The 20,701-nt window shown below is 42.3% G+C and overlaps 1 protein-coding gene across 1 annotated transcript in view; it reads right to left on the bottom strand.

The window, feature by feature from the left end:
• LOC126394771 (phospholipid-transporting ATPase ID-like) overlaps positions 1-20,446 on the bottom strand; it is a 64,236-nt gene extending 43,790 nt beyond the window's left edge. The window contains exon 1 of the mRNA XM_050051816.1: positions 20,326-20,446. The gene's annotated coding sequence lies outside the window, so the exon portion shown is untranslated. The remainder of the gene's footprint in view (positions 1-20,325) is intronic.
• Positions 20,447-20,701: the final 255 nt, after the last annotated feature.

Raw genomic sequence — 20,701 nt, 5'->3', positions numbered from 1 at the left:
TGCATTTACAAGCTGGTTGCCAACCGCCAGAAAACGTAGAAGAAGAAGAATGTGAGACTTGTTTTGTTTCCGGTGTGGAAAACCCGCACGAGTTCGTAGTTTTCACCAAAGTCCGTACATTTAATGGAAACACACAGGATTCGTATTTCTTTTAATGCACATTTCCCAATCATTTGAATCACTTTTGGATGGAAACATAGCTAGTGACTTAGTCCCACCTCTGGTAATATCTCCTGTGTTTGCAGACTTTTTAACCCCAGAATCAGGTTTAACTAAATAAAAATGCTGGTGTTCTTTGAACATTCAACGATTGATCACAACCAACAATTTACCACAAAATATTTCCTGTTGAGCCTAACAGCCTGACATATATTGTAGGCGAGTTAGAAGACACTCATCCGAACACTACTGTAATAAAAACACACATCAGAGAGCCATAATGTTGCATGAGGATGACCTCATTACAATGACCACTATAACACAATAGTTTATTCCTCTCCACTCATCAAACTGGTAAAGCATCATAAACACAGAATCACATCCCAGAACACACTCAACTAAAAACATAGTTGTAAAAATGAAAACAGAGGCTACGAGGTTTGCCTCCACACTGAGCAATATTTTTATAACCATGTTGGTTGGAGAGATTATCCTGCTTATACCACTTCCAAATTATAAAACAGTGAGTCGTCTGTTTATACATGAACCTGTAAAGCTGGTTTTATTGCTCTGCAGAGGAGAAGAGCAGCCCAATCACTGGAATAAATGCTGGCACTGTACGTTTCTGCAAACCACACATAAATTACATTAAATGTTTCATACGTATGACGTAGACGTGACGCAGATTACACGTGTAGCAGACCACTGATCAAGACTAATAATGTGACTGTTTTTTAACAACAGTTCAAGACGTGTCCAGCCGTGTTTATAGTAACAAAAGTGTGTATTTTAACGTCAGGTTCACACTGTCAGGGAATGATGTCACGTGTGCCCATTTGCAGTGGAGTGCTGCCTGCTTCATTTCAACACCCATGTTAATCAGATGGGCTGTGCAGTGGCTCCGAGCTCTGGGGCCTGTTCCCTATCTGCAGCAATAGTTTCAGCATCTAGTCTATTTCTTTCTGCGAGCTGTGAGCGAAATCTGGCAAAAACAAAAAAACTCTCACACACTGATGACTTATTATAAATGATAAAAAGAATGTATCAGATGGGGCGCCCACTAGCTCACCTGGTAGAGCAGGTGCCCCATGCACAAAGGTTATGTCCTCGCTGCTGCAGCCACCGTCTCAATTCCAACAAATGGCATTACCGCATGTCATCCCCCTCTATCTGCCCCCTTCACGCTATATCTGTCCTATCACATAAAGGCAAAAAAGGCGCCCAAAAATATCTTACATCTGATTATGACAAATACTAAAATATGCGTCCAGAGTTTCCACATATTTGTCAGTGGTGTCTAAGCAGACAGCAAAAGACACAAGCGGACACACACACAGAAGCAGACAGAGACAAACCTCTACATGTGATTAGAAAATAGCAGAGGAGCAGAAACACTTGATGGAAGCTGCGGAGAAATGCGCTTCTGGTGTAAATGGCCAGGCGATTAGATCTCATCTAATATGGCAAACTGTAAACATGGTGTTCTGATGTCCAAAACTTTAATAACTGGTAAGTGTAACTCCAAACTTTGTTTCCAGGTACGTTACTTGTGGTGTTTAAACAGGTCAGAAAGGTAAAAACTGTTTAGCTGTGAAGCCGCAGTGGGAAAACAAGTGTCTATAAAAAGGTTTGAATCAGAACATGTTGTGGGTTAATTCAAACCACATTTACCAACAAAACCCAGAGATGCTTTGGAAATGTCCTACTTCTCTCGCTCTGCTCTTATTTCAGTTACTCACCCACACACACACACACACACACACACACACACACACACACACACAGACAACCTTTTACTTTTTGAAGTGCAGGCAACAAACAGTGGAATAATTGCTATTCCAGGTACACAAAGGTGGGTAACAGTATCCCAGTGTCACAGCCACCTGTGGGTGCCTCGACAGGTCAGAGGTCACACAGATGAATGAGAGTCTTGTCCCATCAGTGATCTCTGGTTTCTCAAACTAAACAGTGCTCTATTAACAAAACTGACCGCTTGTTTGCAGCTGAAAGAAACAACCTTTTCCTCTGAGTGTGTGTGTGTGTGTGTGTGTGTGTGTGTGGACAGATGATTGTGTATCCAAACGGCTGAAGAGCCCTTTTGTGTTTTCCTTCTAGTGCTCACTCCAAAAACAGCTGACACTAAAGTTTACCGGTACACTTAAAGTGATATTGATACCAGTATAATGTGGAAGAAGTGTTGTGTAGTCAAGCGTTTTGGTCGCATCTCGGCACGCTGAGCACGTGACTCCATCAAATACCCTGCACTCAACTTCGCCACACCATGAGCTGTATGGGCTGTAGCTGCTGCTGCAGGAGTGTGAGCTCTGAGCTGAGGACAGATGGTGAGAGTCTGCCTGGCTACACACACACACACACACACACACACACACACAACTGTTAGCATCGCGTGGCTAACAATACCTAAAGCCCAGTTCAGACCAAAGATTCATGACGAGACAAACCGTTTTAAAACATTNCTGAGCTGAGGACAGATGGTGAGAGTCTGCCTGGCTACACACACACACACACACACACACACACACACACACAACTGTTAGCATCGCGTGGCTAACAATACTTAAAGCCCAGTTCAGACCAAAGATTCATGACGAGACAAACCGTTTTAAAACATTGCAGAGTAAAGTTGCAACAGTGTGAAGTGGGCGGTCTGAGCTCGACTCAAGCCAGTTGATGGTGTCACCTGCAACTCAGCTGGTCATCACGTCATAAAGCACGTCACCTGTACAGAGAGTTTTTGCATAGAGATGATACACCATCTCATCCAGTTGCATTGGTGTGAACCGGCAGGTTTTTAGAACGTTGCAGAACGGTACATTGCAAGTAGTTGCCTGTTTCAACTCGACTCATTGTGAATCTTTGGTCTGAAATGGGCTTAACGACAGAGACAAGCAGTTAGGTGTGAGTCTGTTGGGACAGCTCAAGAGACAGCAGCGAGAAACATTTTGTGATAGGATCAGACCCCCCTATGCAAAAAGGATCGAATGCAGCTACTGTTTGACTGGAGGCGTTTTGATACTTCTTGGTACTAGGTTATTTCGGTCCATACCTTAAAAGTACTGAGCCCTGCTGTTAGGTAAAATCTTTTATCACGGTAAATGTAACTACCAGTAAATGTTCAGCACGTCCCAGAAACGCACGATTTGATTGGTGTCTGGGGAATTTTGAGGCACGGTCGATGCCTTGAGTTCTTTATCACATTCCTGAGCAAACCAGGTTGTTCTCATAAACTGTTTGTATGTTTTCCTACAAAAAGTAATGCACCCAAATTCATATATATCCCATGTGTTTTGAAAGGCTGCGATCACGTGACCAGTGCCCTTAGGAGCGTTAAAAAGGAAGCAGACGCAGGGATGGGTCACAGAGAAGTAGACTTTCCACATGAATGCCAGGACTGAAGGTGTCCCAGCAGAACATTGTATTATGACATGATGATCAATGTAATTTAATTCACCTGTCTGTGGTTTAATGGTTTGGGTGATCAGTGTATGAAGTGTCGCTACTGCTGTCAAGCTGTCGAGTACACACCAGGCTCTCCCTCATCTGACACTGCAGCAGCGGGCCGCATGGTTCTCTCTCTGTTATCTGATGGTATCACTTCTGCAGTTTCTCTCTCATCTGTAATGAACTGTTCCCCATGATCACTGTCTTTACAATAGGTAGGATTGTTTCATCCTCAGTCACTGTGCTGTTGCCTTCTACATTTGGAAATTATACTAGGTATTATATCTGATTTCTGACATTGTATAGACAAAACAATTAATCAGTTGATTCAAACGTTGCCAAAGATACCAAATATGCCTTATAAAACACATGTTCTTCAGTTTAAGCAAGAACAAGCCAATGCAGAATGTGTCAGGTGATGAGGAATAATGCCTTTTAAAGCTACTTTCGTGGAAACAAAACTGCAGTTTAAGAGCCTGAGTATATTATAGTGCCATCATTAATCTCTCTTTAAACATGCTGTAGTCCAGCCCCACCTGCACAGCCTGGTTTAAATCCAACTTGACTCACGTCCAAACAACTGCTCTTATCAGAAAACTACACCAGTATAATGACGTGAGACACACACACCTCCCCCCAGAAAGAAAAACAATTCTCACAGTGATGTACTGACTGTGATGTTGATGGGTTTTAAATGCAGTATATCTTTATGTACCATCTATGTACAAAACATAATACATGTTAAATATACAGAACGCTGAAATCATCTATAAAGAAGATCAAATTTGATATGATTGTCATATTATGTGATAATCCATAAAAATTTAAATAAGCTATTGAATAAATTTTGAAAAATATGCTTATTCTATTTCTGAGGAGATTTTAAGTTTTTCTTTCACTCATTTAGACTATAGCCCCTTTTACACTGCCTGGTCAAGGTGGGAATATCACGCCGTAATGCCGCCTTGCTGTTTCTGTATAAAAGGTACAATCAGGGGCGATTGCTCTGAGACAACAAGGGAAGCTGAACTTCCCCTAAAATTTCATAGAAGAAATGGTCAAATATGCACTACTGAATTTACATTAAAATAAGAATTTACATTGCATTAAATGTGCGCTAGGATGCGTTTCACATCAGGATTATGATGTTCAAACGTCAGCTGTTAATCACCAGTTTTCAAACGCGACCTCCCTGTTATATATTCTCGGACTATGAGACAGTGCTGAGCAGGTTACTTTCATGCAGCAAAGCGAGACGGTCATTGGATAAATGCGACAAAATGGTCACTTCCAGGGAGGCTCAGCTTCCCTGGGATCTAATGGAGAGGTAGGCGGGAGAGGACGCTCGGCGTATGCATGCTGATTGGAGGAATTGTCTAAAAGGCTGAACCCCTTTGTGATTGACAACGCGTCGCATTTCGAGCTCAGTCCCATGCGGATATTTGTGAGTGGAGTCTTCTGACAGAGTGCCGTCCGGAGTTCCTTATTTCCATAAGCCATATAGCTCATTTTCACCGTTTGTACACAGTTCAGGTGTTTAAACCCATCTGAAAATCTTTGAGGTGTGTGTTGCTGTGGTTCTATGGCATGAGTGTGGTTGAAAAACGGCTTCAATTAACTGTTCCTTTTATAAGTTACTGCCTCGCTACAATATGACAAATTTTATGAAGTAAACTTAAAGTGAGCTTCCCCTGTTTGAAAGAGTTGTTTCACTTCTGACCTGGGCATAAGGGGTAGGGAGCTCCTTACCCTCCGAGCAGAGGAGGAAATCAGCCACCACTTAGCAGGGACGGTAAATGATTGTTATTGCCATGATATGTTAGTGTTGCTGTTTAGAAAACACTGCCGACACATGTTATATGTCACACTAGAGGTTGACACTGTTGTGTTACAATGGACAATTGTCTGTTGTTATGTGGTACGCTATGGACCTTTCTCTGTGTCCTTTATAAAGTCATTACTATTATATATTATTGAACTTATACACTGGGGCAGCACGATGCCTCTGTAGTTTGTTCTGTGTAAAAATGAAAAGGTGGAGTAAAGAAGGGACATTGTAGCGGCCCTATAGCACCTTCTCTGTGTAAAAAGGTCTTTTAACAAAGTAGGATCTTGTCTTGATTGAGATATATGTGCCAATGTAAAGGGTTAGCCTCTGTGTTGTGCTGTAATGGCGGCGCACAGAGCCTCAGAAAGCTCGAGATGAGGGCGGACAGGTTAGGTGTCAGATCACCGAGCACAAAAACACTGAAACATCTTCGACGGTATGATAACATCCAAAACACAAGTTTCACTCTCAGTGGTTTCTGTGATATTGGGGATACTTTCAAAACAAGTCAAGTCACGCAGTGCCACTGTTTCTATGATTTTAACACAGGTTAGCTGGTCACAATGTTGCTTTATCACAGGGAGATAATTGGGTGCACTTCCTGGACGCATCGATAGTGAGTTTACTGCGTCCTTTTATAGCCTATTTGAATGTGTCAGGGATACAGCACACGTACCTAACAACATCATTTGGTACTGAGTGTTTGACTTGAACAAGGCCACAAACACTTGAAGCGACTGAGGAAATATTGCAGTAGTTGCATAATATTTTCCGTACATCACACAGTGCACTACAGTAACAGATAAGCCAATGAGCACAGCTGCTGCGCTTTCAGCATGTTTCCCCCCTCTGTGTGTTTTGTCTAATAGCAAACAGAGCTCTGGCTAAATGAGGTCTATTTTCAAGGAGGAAGAGGAGAGAAAGTTGTGTAGAGGACAAAGAGGTCTCTTTAATGTGTCTCTGAGACGAGGGGAGTCTAAAGGCCCGTTTCCACTGAAGAAGTTCCTGGTATTATTTGGGGGGCAGGAACTACTACAGGAACGTCCTCTCGCTCGGCCCTCTCAACCGCCATGTCTCCACTGAGAGAGCGGAGTAGGAGGAAGGTTCCTGTAAAGTTACCGGGCTCTGGATGTGACGTAATCGGTGCGCGACCATTTTGATGGGGGCGACGTAGGGGCGTAGGGACGCTGAGCCGTTAGCGGTGTCTGTAATAACTCCGGTCACAGTCCGTGAAAAAAATATTTCTTCCAGCGGATGTCTTAGTTACAACATGATTGGAGTAGTTTCATGTTGTATCCGACAACGGGAGGCTTTTAACAGGTGACGTCCTGATATCAGCTTTGCTGCTAGTGTTAGCTGTCCCTGTCAGCTGCAGCCACTGATGCTTTCTAGACATCGTGATTTCCCAAAACTGAATAAATACCACACATAGCAACACAAAACGGCTTTGCTAGCTCAATCATGTTGTAACTAAGATATCCGCTGGAAAAAATCTTTTTTTCACGGACCGTTTATTGAGTTATTACAGACACTGCTAACCGCTAATGGTTAGCCTAGCTAATCTACGATAACCATGTTGTTATTTACAAAACGTCACATCCCGCTTTGAGTATATCCAATCAGCACCAAGTAATCCCCAAGCCCCAGCCAGAAGTTTCTCTGGGACTTGTTTAGCCCCTGTAAAAGTTCCGGAACTGTCCTTCGGGGGTGGTTCCTGCGGTGGAGACACGCACCAACGGCCCCGGCCCCGTAAAATTACCCCAAAGTTCCTGCGGTGGAAACAGGCCTTAACTCTCTGAAAGCTGAGGCTCTGAAGATGCTCTTCATGGCTTCTTCTGCTCTCAGAGTAAACAGAGAGCTTTAGGTTAAGGGCTTCTCAGGCGACACAGATTAAAGGCATGGATGGATTCAGAGACAATGGACCCCTGGGCTCAGACATGTAAGAGGCCCCCCATCACTCCTAGATAGGACGACCAGATGGAGGAATGAACAGTAGCTGTTTTGTGTCCCTCTGTAGTCATTTTGCCTCTTTTTGTGGTTATTCTACACCTCTTCTTTGTAGTCACTGTGCATCCCCTTGTAGTTTCCTTTTGGTTATTTTGCATCTCTTTGTGATCGTCATGTATCACTTCCTGGTTGATCAGCACAGCCCATCTTTAACAAGTGTTACCAGTAAGGGCTGGGCGATATGACTCTAAAATAATTTTGTGAACAACAACAGTAACTCAGAGTGAGATTCAGATACTGTATACAATATTAATAGTTCAACGAAATAAAATATACCACAAATTACACATTTAATAATCCTAAATGATTGAGTTGTTTTTTTCCACCTGGACCTTTATGCTCTGCCATTTCTCCTCTAATCATCACGCTGTAACCTGTGACAGGCTGTTATGATACCACAACTATCACACATTCACATATGGAGTTTTTGTGGAGCCACGAACGGCACGTGGGTTTACATTACCAAAGGCTTGACGCAGTGCTGCTGCCAGAGGAGCTGCTGAATGAGTCCCCTCTGAGCAGTAAGTCACTAAAAGAGTCTGAGAAGTCCGGGGCTGTTCATAAAACATTCAGGACGCCACAGTTTATTCCACACTACTGAAGCTGCTCCTCTTTTTGGAACCACCGCGGAGTCTGTCATATTTTCGCTTTCAGCCATGCTTGTTGTTGCCGTGGGTAACAGTATGATATCAATATGTTAACAAGTCGAAATATCGCAAGTGTCAGGATATGAATTTTTTATGTGATATTCAAAATGATATCGGTATTATCGTGAATGAGATGATATGACGCACCCATAGTGAACAGTCATTTTAAACAACAGACCCTGGGGCCTGTGCCTGGTAGACGTGTTCAACAATAACCTCCCTCATAAAGCATCCACTTTAACAGTGCTTTCATGAAACATACAGACACCTTGCAGAGGTACTCTGTGAAGAACTTTAAAGTGTGCATTTAAATCTTAGTAGAAATGTCCTGGTTTTGTCTTTACAGTTCTCAGCATTTCAAAATCCTCCAGCCGACGTTTTCTGTTGCATCTCTATCAACAGGTACTTGTGTTATCAGGCTGCTGGCTAATAATAGCTGGCAGCGTACACTGGATTTTTCAAAGCACATCAACTCTGCGCAATAAAGCCACTCATACAGGGCTGCAATGATCAGTCAATGAATCAATTAGGTGCTTGACAGAACATTCAGCTGCAACTGTTATGCAAAGAAATGCAAACGTGATGCTTTTACATCACAGTAAACTGATTATTTGGATTTCTGATGTTGATGGGACAAAACAGGACATCTGATGCTCTAGAAAACATGTCTCACAGACAATTCATTATTCAAGAAATGAATCTGCAGGATGAAAATAGTTGTAGTTGCAACCCTAGAGGCACATTCATCATTATTGTGTCAGTTCTTTTCCCGGTCAGCTTCTCTCTGTGGATTACACAGTACGTCCTGTATTGTTACCGAATACTTCAGATCATTGGCCAGTGCAACCATAGAAAGGAAGGCAGGGGAGGAAATTGCACAGTAGCACAAAATCAAAACTGAAATTCCAACTGAGTAAAAGCTTGCGCCCTTTAAAAGCCGTTTATTTGGGTTTTCTGTCTCCACCAGCAAACCTCATAGTTGTATAAAAACTTAACCTTCAACTGTTGATTTTGCGAAATACTTAAAATTGGGCGTTTGTTGTTTCAACATATCTGCCTTCAGATTTCAGCACTGAAATCTGTTGCAGTGACTCAACAATTGCGGGAAGTACGACTGATAGCTTGTTCTTGCTAATGGCCACAAACAGCAACTGGGAACAATGACAAACAGGACTCGTACTGTACATTATTAAAAGGGGGGCTAATGTTTTTAGACCAACATGTAACTTTCATGCAGCTGCTCAAACATGCATTGCTGAATGAAATGTACCAACAGTTTCAAACCCATTCACATAATAGAATGGTATTATTACATACAATAATAAAGTTTTTTTTTCTTATAAATGTGTACGTCCCCTCTATAAATTTTGACAAAAAGAGAAAACTTATTTGTGGTGGCAGATGTTTTGATCGTGGCAGGCTGTCACTAATTAATGGATGTGTGGACAATCTTATAAGCTGCAGACTGTTTGAGACCAACAAACAACAAGACTAGCTGGTTTTTAGCAAGTCTTGGCTGAGTCATCAAGTGGCTTTTTACGCCCCCAAATGCTGGTGTTTCTTAACACCAAGAGAAGCAGTTATTTTTTACCAAGACATTGCTGCGTGTCCAGTGGGGATTGTGCCACCAAAACTGGGCATTGTGAGCCAAAACACGATCTTTTCCTCACCACATCAAAGTGGTTTTGGTGCCACACATAACTACACGTTAACCACAGCATTGTTGAAACGTAAAGTTTCAACATATCTGCCATAACGTACAAATGTGATGCATCTGTGGTTTGCAGAAACCTACAACACCAACGTTTTCTTGCTTCTTTCCATACAAGTAGAGACAAATCAAAAAACTAGGACAGAAATACAAACTGTCCTAAACAGCAGCAAATGAGCACTCAATACAGGGAAAACAGGGTTTACTAATACAAAGGTTTTGTCCAACCAACATCTATAAACCCAAACAATTCAGCATTTAATTTAGCATCAAAGGACACGGGGAAGTTTTGGCATTTTTACATTAAAAAATGACCTAAATAATGAATCAATAATCCAGATTAGGGGTCAGCAACCTTTACAATCAAAAGAGCCATTTTTTGGCCAAAAAAGCTTTCAAATAAAAACATATTTGAGCCTTATAATGACGATAACATTAAGTCTAATTTCGCCCATCAACGTTTTACCACAAGGCGGCAACTCTGCAGTGGGCTTTTTATGATTGTTGGGTACTTTAACTCTGCAGGATTGGCGGTAAAACCAAACGACTATGCCCACGCACTATTAAATTCTCTCTTGTCCTCCAAGATGACTCTGATCTGGAATCCATAGCTAGCTTAGGTAGGAAGATCCAAGGCGAGTTGCTACTATTGAGGTCTGGCAGAATTCAAAGGAAAAGGTGACAGGCCGTATGACGCACATTTAGTTGATGAAATGTAGAAACTTTGTGTGTATAGGCTGCACAGTCTTACAATTAAGAATGTACGAATCACTCAACGCCTACGACGATGGAAAATATTCTTTTTTAAAAACAGCTGTTAGTAACACCGAACATTTGAGAAAACTGGCTTATTTTGCCAAATTAAAAAAAAAAAGTGTTTTGCAGAAAAATAAACTCAAAACCTTAAATAAGGATGCTCATTGTTCAAGGACACTTAAACAACAGGATGCAGAGATTTAACACAAACAGAAACAATGTTTGGACTGTTGTTGAGGATGTGCTGTTACTATGAAAAAAAGGTGTATCTAGGTCATACAGTGAGTTCAGAAATGAGTAAAACTTTCACTCTGCAGAGGCCTCTGGATTTCACCTGCCCACAGTTCAACCACAGCTCGACTGAAACTGATACCTTCACACCCTGAGTGCCTTTGGTCTGTGGTGGAGATCTACAGCTGGACCTGTTATAGAAAACCCCACTTTTGCAGAGTGCATGCTAACTGCTGCAGGCTATCCCCCCAAAAAACTTTGTGGCAAAATAATGTCACACTTTAATGTAAAGACCCTGACACACTAAGGAAATCTCAAAGAACCGATAGTCACATATAATGACCAATCAAAGACTTTGTGTCGCTTCATGTCCTCTGTTGAAAGACGACAGCAAACAGCCAGCTGACCGTCGGGATGCACATAAACTCTGCATCTGCGTGCGAGGAAATAATCAGGAGTTGATGTTCCTAATTACAACGAAGTGGAAACACAAAGGAAAGACATAAAATTGCAACTAGATCGGCAACGTTTTGCTTTGATGCAGCCGGATGAAGCAAGATAACCAATGGTCAACTGTGACATGGTGTTTGAGCGCTCTTAGCATTAGTAAAGAAGTGTATCTGTTCATCAGATAAGTGTGAGACGGATGACTGAAAACACATCTGAAAAACGTCGTGTGTAGACACTCCGTTAGTGTTTTCCAAACTGAACCAAAGCGTATTTCAGAGGCAGCGTGATTGCATACACATCACCGGAAAGAGGCGATTAGACTTAAATTTCCCTGTACATATTATGCTGCACGAACTGACACAAACATGCATCCATGTCAGTTGGAAATGTTTCAGCTTGAGCCAAAATCTTGTGCACATCTCCGCCTCATGAAACTGATTCCTACACATGTAGACACTAAGCTAAGAGAGAGAGACTGAAGGGAAGTAACTGAATGAACCAGAGTTTTTGTCGAGCTCTGAGTTCGGTCAAAACACACAGACACACTCCCGCAGCTGAACACAAACACACAGCGGTGCATGGTTACAATTCAATGGTCATTAAACACACCTTTAGTTGGTACAGGATATGTGTCTGAAAGCCAACATAAGCATTGCATTTAAAAGCTTCATTCTTCATTCACAACTGTCAGAATTTCCTACGCTACAGACCTCACCACTGAAACAGATTTTAAAAAATTAAATATAGTAGAAACAAACATGTATAAATATTGGTATGATCTGAGAACAGACTATTCACAGAAGGTAGACAGATGTTCTGCTCCATTGCAGAAGAATACAATCCATAATTGCTTCAGCAAATCTAGAACAGATACTGGTCAGACAACCAGCTGGGAACCACTGGTTTAGACCACGTTTAACATTCCAGAATTTTGGCCTCTGGAAAAAAATTACAACTTTTTTTTTTATTTATTTTTTTAAATGTTGTGGAAAAGCATTGATTTGGTATTGGTACCAACTGTCAGGTATCTTATTAGCATTACTACTGAATTTTGTACCCAGAAAGTTGGTTCACACCTGCAAGTTTGACTGTGCTCACAAATAGGATGTCATCATCTGCAAAACTGGTGCAGAAGATTCAAAGAAGCACTCTGTTAAAAGACTGTTACTGTTGCACTGCATCTTATAACTGAGGGTTTATTGGATCAATTTGTAGCTACTGATTTGTTTCGTGCAGTCAGGTGGAGTATCTTTGTTGTCACTGGAAACCAAGGCACAGCTCTGGGTTTTGGCTTCCTGGTTAGAGGTTAATGGCCTCTACCGTTCACCTTTTCTGTGTCACTAAACCACACAGACCATATTTGTTTTGGTTTGTTGATTCTTCCGTTAATTTGGAGCCTCAGCTATGAACCTTGACTACAAAGGACAAAAACACATTTAACTCTGAGGACGCCAGCCTCTGAAAAAGTCCTCCTTTACAGCATGTGGTCTCTTTTTGGATTCTGTAGTTGCAGTCTACATATATTCTCTTAGAAGTTAGTTCGTATAATGTAACACAAGAAACTTAATTAATTGCCTGTTTATTTCACCACCATAAAGACTCACCGCATGTAATTTTAAAGACAAATTCAATTGTATATTTACTCAAGTTCAGTACAATTTTGAGGTACTTGTATTCCACTTGAGTGTGTCCATTATGTTACTTTCAACTTCAACTTCACAACAAGCTGTACTTACAAATTGATATGCTTATAAATCACAAAACCTCTCACAAAGATAATTTGGTTCCCTTTCACAGGTTAAAGATGTCAGTGAGTTGTTAGCAGCACCGCTGAAGAGAAATTTATCCTCTAAGCTTCACACAGCTTCATTTAAATAGATGTTTGAGGCCCAACAGTTGTACAAATACTAGTACTAATATTCACAAAAAACAAAGAGTAGAGAACAAAACCTGAAAAAGACATTTTTGCATATCATAACTTTGTTTTTTCTCCCTTCCTCTCCCATTAAAGCTGAGGTAGGTAGTTTCATTTTGGTGTCGCTGGGCAAAAATCCCATAATAAAGTTTGAGCTTAGTGAAATTCAAGTGGTCTGAGAGAAAACTAGACTTTTGCACCTCCACTTGGCTCCTTTTTCAGGCTTTAGAAAATCCAACCTGTGACGGGAGACTTTGGCCAATCATAGGCAATTTCAGAGAGAGGGTGTTCCTATTGGCTGTTCTATAAACACAGATACACATGCATGTCTCCTCAGTGAAAGCTGATTCAATGGTGGGGAACCGTACAGAGAAAGTGGCTTTTCCTTCCTGCACTGGCAACAACTGTCTACACTGCAAAGCAACCCAAAAAAGAAAGACTTATCAAAAAAAAAAAAAGTCTAAAGGAGAGTCTGAGATTAAACGAAACAAAACATGTCAATATTGGTGAAGTAAAAATGTTGCTAATAATTTAGCCTTCATGTTCATGTATATGCTAGTCTCGCTCACCAGATGTTTCTCAAGAAAAGAAAGGTTTGGCTGAGCCGACTCTCACTTTGAGATTGGAGAAAAAAACGCCCCGGCTGCTTGTATTTCTTTCAACCAATCNCGCAAAAGTTAGTAAAAGACGTGTTGAAAACTGCAACCGGAGGTGGTAAGGCGGGACTTCAGTGGGTGGCTCGTTCCGCCCAATGAGAGGCTGATCTATGCAGCGAACTTCCGGTTCCGCCCAATGAGAGGCTGATCTATGCAGCGAACTTCCGCCCACTCAGACTATGTATATGCTGCTAACATTAGCTAGAGCTTTGAATTACAGTGTGTCCTCCCCGTCACTCCCCGCTGTCACAAACCACCTTGCCGGGAGGAGAGCGGGCCAGAGTCAAGAGCCACAGGACCGGACAGCTCCGACTCCTCGCCGCATCACTAAACTTTCTGTTGCTGCCATTACACAGGTGAGACCCGGCATTGCCACTGGCTACCAGCCCGCTGTGACACCACGTGCTGACTGTGTTTGAGCCACTTTAGCCGCTGACTGAAGGTCTGTCTCCAGAGCTGCTGCCCGCTCTCCTCCTGGGCAAACAATCCACAGTGGCAGGAAGAGAGGCGGAGGGACTGTGGGGTGGCTAGCAGCTAATTCTTGTCTCATTTGTGGTCTGATAAACAGAGAGTGAGAGCGGGGCAAGAAGGGGCTGAGCGAATGTGGTGCAGGCAACTCTACAATCAATGTTTGGGAAACACTGGGTTGCTGTCATTTAGTGGGAGGAGCTTAGGGGAGAGGGGAGCAAGAGGAGGGTTGTATTTTTAAACTCTGCTATTGTCTTTTGTTCTTGTGTTTTCCAGCTTTAATCATCTTACAACCACTCAGATTTATCTTAGATCCTTTGGAGGGGCCAGACCCCTACGTTGAGAAACAACCAAGGGGTCATACATAACTGTGTATAAAGTAGTTAAAACTAGCTGGAGCAGCTACAACAGTAACATGCTGCCTACACATGGATGCATCAGTTACAATAATATAATAAATCACGTGCTTTCATGTTTGATACTTCCACACTTTTATATGCAAGACTTGTAATCTCAGTATTTTACATTGTTGTACTGGTCATTGGTCCAGCCGGACCTGGGCAACTGACCACAGCATCAGCTTCAGTCTAACTTCAGCAACTGGGTTGAGTAAACAAAGAGAAGCTAACGAACTGTTCCTGCAGGTTACTGATTAATGACAGTATCCGCTGTAGATCTCACTGTGCGTCAATGAGGAAGTTTACTGTGAGAAGTTGTGATGGGGGATGAGTCATCGCTTACAACCTGCCTTAATTTTATCAAATTCATGTCTGGAAAAAAAGGAAATAAGTCCTTAATCAGTGGGGGAGAAAATTCTTGCGTTTTGAGAGAATTCTTCCTTTGAAAGCACTAAAAACTGATTTGGAACTGATGTATGTTTGAACAGCGATGTCACCTGCTAAGACCTCTTACCCCCCCCACGCTGATGATGAACATTAACAAAGCAAGAATGGGAAAGTGAGATGCAGTTATGACACGAGGGCACAATACAGTGTCAAGCCCCGAGCGCTGCATCAAAAGACCCAAACAATCGACCTTTGAATAATTCACCTGACCTCTCAGGCCACAGAGCCACTCCTCCTCTCATCTTACCTGATAAAACCCCGACATTTTGATTGACCTTTTAAGCTTAATACACACCCAGACGCAGCGTCCAATCAGTCCAACAACAAACCACCTTCAAGCTGCGACACAAAGTTGGATTTCGACCCATGTTAGATTCATTTGTGCACCGAATGGAAGTTATTAATTGAGATCAAATTGAAAGATTTATCACATGACTCTTTCGTCATTGTCAGTGTTAAGTTTAGATGAAGCTGCTGAGGCTCAGTCTTATGTTTCTCAGTATTTTATCTCTCCGATCAACCAAACTGATTCTATTTTTTGCCTGTAACACATACACACAATCTGTTTTTACAATCTTTACCTCACCGTGCATCCTCCTTCAGCATGACCACATTCATTTTGCAATTTTGCAGCATGTTGCTTTTGTAAAACACATCTTTTTTTCTGTCTATGCTGGTCAATGTGTCTGTTGGTCCTCTGTTTTTGTATAGACTGAAATATCTCAACAGCTGCTTCATGGATTAACATAGAAATTCTGCCAAAGCGTTCGTGTACCCCAGAGGATAACTTCTACTGACTTTTGTGACCCTGTCATTTTTCCTCTGGTGCCAACAACAAGTCAGAGTTTGTCCTTATTCAGTGAAATATCTCAACATCTACAAAAGGGACTGGCATATAATTATGCACAGTCATGCTTACAAGAGGTTTATATTTGTGGTTTTCTGCAAAATATCTCAACAACTGTCATATTGCCATGTCATGTTCCTCTCAGGATGAATTGCAACAACTTTGTCGACCCCTTGACATTGTGACTGTGGGCATGTTAGCATGCTGGCATTAACATTTAGCTCAAAGCACTCCTCTGCCTAAGTGCAGCCTCACAGAGCCGCTAGCATGGCTGTAGACTCTTAGGATCCTTTCTTACACCCTGCACAAAGCAGTGCACAGTGCATGTTTTATAGGTCTTAAAATGAGGTGTGGTCAGGTGCATTTTTGGTGTATTGCTATTCTGAGGCAGCAGATTGCATCACTGACCATCAAAAACCTGGTCTAAAGTCAGAGTGGCACAGTGTTTTCCTGCTTTTTAAAGAGTGCGTTATTCAGATATTAAGATGCACCGGGTTCACACCGTGCGTAAATTCAGTTTGTTACACACACAGGGACATGCTGATGGGTTGCCGGTGGCTGAAATAATACATCATTAATGAGAAAAATATTAACTACATACCCTAAAATGTGAGCAGAGCTGAAGAGCTGCTGTCCAACTTACCATTAAGAGACGCTGTGCGCATTTACACCTGAGGAGCAGCGTAATTTCACTGATTATTTTAGAAGCTGAAAGTTTCGCTCTGTTTCCTCTGTCAGGTTTATAACTGCAGTTTTTAGTTTTGCCGATTAAATGCCCCACGATATTTGCTGTAGTGACTGCTTGTACTGGGCGGCACGGTGGTGTGGTGGTTAGCACTGTCGCCTCACAGCCACGGTGGTGTGGTGGTTAGCACTGTCGCCTCACAGCAAGAGGGTTGTCGGTTCGATCCCGGGTGTAGCAGTCCTTCTGTGTGGAGTTTGCATGTTCTCCCCAGGGTGTCAGCGTGGGTTTCCTCCAGGTACTCCAGCTTCCTCCCACAGTCCAAAGACATGCAGGTTAATTGGTGACTCTAAATTGTCCGTAGGTGTGAATGTGAGTGTGAATGGTTGTCTGTCTCTATGTGTCAGCCCTGTGATAGTCTGGTGACCTGTCCAGGGTGAACCCTGAGAGGATGAAGCGGTTAGAAGATGAATGAATGAATGACTGCTTGTAGCTCCAATTAGCTGAATCCGCCATGTAAATAGCTGTGTGCCCAGTGCAGGTACACCTGGCTTGAATTCATGTTACACCCAAAACACACCTATGATTAAATAAGGGACTAAACACAACCCCTTTGCCCCTTGCGCTTTACTTTGTGCCCAGATTAGGCGCCATTTGACCAGCAAACATAGAGCTGGACATGACCTAAATATACTTGGGCCATGCACATTAAACCATGCTCTATAGATTATTTAAATATGTCCCACAGTCTGTGAGTGCTCATGTGATTCTGTCGAGCGAACCTGAAGAAGCCACGGGCGAAACTCATTGTTCGCTCTTAATAAAAACACAATAATTCAGTTCAGTGTGCTGTGGAATATGTTGATGATTTTATCTGAGATGTTCCTGCGGCCAACCAGCACCTGATCCTTGAGACTTGCTGTGCAAAAAAATGAAATAATTTTTACATCTAACTAAAAGTAAATATTATGAACTATTTGTAAAGGACTGTGAATATACAAAGCATTCCTGCTCATGATGATCATGTTACGTTCAGGGAGATGCCAGTTACTGATCATCAGTTTTTGACTCTTGCGTGCTTCGCCTTGTACTGGTAAAAGAAAAAAAAAAAGTGTGAATGTGGGGTTTACCACTGATGCTTACAGATAAGAAAAGGATAGGTTTCCTTTTCTTTGTAGGTGATGCTGCACAAATTACAGCCATAGGTTACCTACCTCAAACGAGACATTAGCGTGCATAGAGACATACAGCATGAAGAGAGGCGTATGTTGTAATGTTTCAGATGGCTTGGATGTACCTCACTTTAAAACACTAACATATTACCATGTAACTTTTGTGTTAGTCTGTAAACATCTTGATGTGTTAGCATTTTTACAGTCGTCCACTTGTCCTCAGAAATGATACACCACCAACAAGATAAAACCAGCATCAGCACTGGTGTGAACAATATGTCAAAACACACAAAAATAATGATTTTATAAAGGCACTCAAAAGCCAAAGTTTGAATTCTGCGCCGCATTTCGCCTCGCTGTTCTGTATACAAGGCAGAAAGTTGTCTCGCCTGTAAACCAGCCGTTGAGTAGTAGCAACACTGAATTGACGTCTGTGTGTAAAGGGACAGCTGGCAGGACGGGACCATGAACAGGACAGGTGCGACGTTTTGACATGTTATGTCGGGAAATTTAAAAAGCAGTTAGCTGCTAATTCAAGAAGGAGAAAAATGGTTATGTTCCCTAATAGGGCCGTTCCTTACTCTCCCAGCAGAGGATGAGATCAGTCGCCATATAAGAGAGGCAGTGAATAATTGTTATTGCCATGTGATGCCATTGTTGTTGTGTATAATGTCATACGCCACACTAGAGGCTGACGCTGTTGTGTTACATCACCCCCGATGTACCTCTTTTGCTTCCGGCATGCTGTCTAAAATGACACACTGGAGCGGCATGATGCCACTGTTGTTTGGTCCTGTGTAAAAATGCAAAGGTGGGGTGCCCAGTAAGTCAGTGGGTAGAGGTTTGATTCCAGCCTCATTAAAGGAAAAAAGCCCTCCCCAAAAAAAGCAAAGGTGGCGAAAAGACCAGTCTTCGTAGAGGCCGCATAGCGTGATCTCTGTGTAAAGACACAAACTCATTTAAACATATTCAAGATAAACAATGTACATTTAACCACGCACTGTACTTAGGCACAAATTTCAGGCACTTATACTTGATTATTTCCACATTAAGCCACTTTACTTTTACTCCACGACATTTCAGAGACAAATATTGAACTTTTTACTTCACTTTATTTACTTTGACAGCTTTAGTTACGTTGCAGAGTCAGATTATTAATACAAAATCAACAATAACTAATGATGTATGTATGTATGTGTGGATTAAGCCACCTGGTAGTAACATCTTAATGCCTCAAAGATAACAATTCAACAATATAATAAACTATAAATAAACGCTTCTGCAATGGGTCATCCTGCACAGTGAGTACTTTTGATGCAAAAACCTTTGTACATTTACTTCAGTACATTTTGAATGCAGGACCTTTACTTGTAATGGGGTATATTTACACTGAGTACAGAGTGTTTTAGTGCGAATGTCTCCTTTCAGTCACAGCTACCCAGCCAACATCTGTATGTGGGACCCATGTGGGTTGTAAACAAGCTGAAAAATGGGCCCTATAAGGGATTGTTGATTGTTCCATATTGGCCCCACACCAGTTGCCAACATGGGTGGGTTTACCCAAGTGGATAAGATGCCAGTTTTGGGCTCATATTCACTTGGTACTCAGGTAGCCCCAGCATAACAATGTGGGGCCCACTTGGGTAAAGCCATCAGTGTGGGCAACTGGTATGAGGCCAATATGTAACCCATGAACAATCCCATATGGGGCCTATTTATCAGCCTGTTTACTACCAACATAGAAATGCTGGCTGGGTAATAAGTTACACCATCAAACTACTGTATATCTGACCCAGACAGAAATGATCTGCACCACTGACACAGGATATGAATGACTACTTCATCATCTTCCGCTGTACATTTAAGGAGATATGATTAAGCAAACCGCAGTTTACTGATAACTAAAGTACAATCATCGTTCTCATTAAAGTCATCCTTATCATCACTGTTCTCACAAAGGTGTCGACATCTTTACCGATAACACACTCCCTAATGCACCTTCATGTCTGAGCGCACACATGAAATGAAACTACTGAACACAAAGACAACAAAACACATATTGATCGTATAAAATACTGACTCCTGACAGAAGTTTTTGGAGAGGTTTACGCAAACAGCGCAAAACGACACAAAAGTTGTTGTTGTGGAAATAAATAACCACGTTTGTTTTGTGAGAAAGTAAGTGAAGCAGGGATTTCCCCTCTCTCAACCTAGACGCACCAGCCCTCCTCTCCTCCTTTAACTCAGTCTTTCCGTTACTTTTTTAGTTGAGGACTCCCCGGAGGGCAGCACAGACAAGGAAACAAAGTCAGGAGACAGCGCTCACTCGTTCACTACAGCTTCCTGTGCTCGCCTGTCTGCCTTTCTCTCTTCCTCCTTCACCTCTTCTCTTTCTTTCAACTAAATCCATCTCAGCATGTCACCCACCCTCCTCTCAATCCCCTCGACCCGTCCAAGGTCACTTAAAAAGCAGCGTGGCGGCGTCTTACCGTGCGTCCTGGCTTCGTGCGTCCTGCGGCTCAGCTGCGCGTCGCCACAAGGTCCTGAAAAGAAACTAGTAAAATCTCCCAACTACGAGGGCTAGTGTTTTTGCTCCTGGCTTCCCACCACCCGCCTCTCCGCTCCCCTCCCTGTCTCATGCTCTCCCCTCCTCTATTTCCTCCACTCCTCCCTCCTTCTCTCTCCACTCCCCTCAGTGGGCGCACTGTTTGTTTGCGCCGTTTAGTTAAAAATCAACTCGTGGCTTGATAACACGGAAACCTATTAACAGAAAACACTAAGCACGAGTATGAGTGGTGTAATTAAGAAGTTTGGGTCAACTATGACTCCTGTTGGTGACGTTATTAATGAAACAGCAGCACAAAC

This window comes from Epinephelus moara, chromosome 8 (assembly GCF_006386435.1).
Source record: "Epinephelus moara isolate mb chromosome 8, YSFRI_EMoa_1.0, whole genome shotgun sequence".
NCBI classification, from domain to species: Eukaryota; Metazoa; Chordata; class Actinopteri; order Perciformes; family Serranidae; genus Epinephelus; species Epinephelus moara.
Note: the sequence above shows the minus strand (reverse complement) of the source record. Positions and strands in the feature narration are given on the sequence as shown.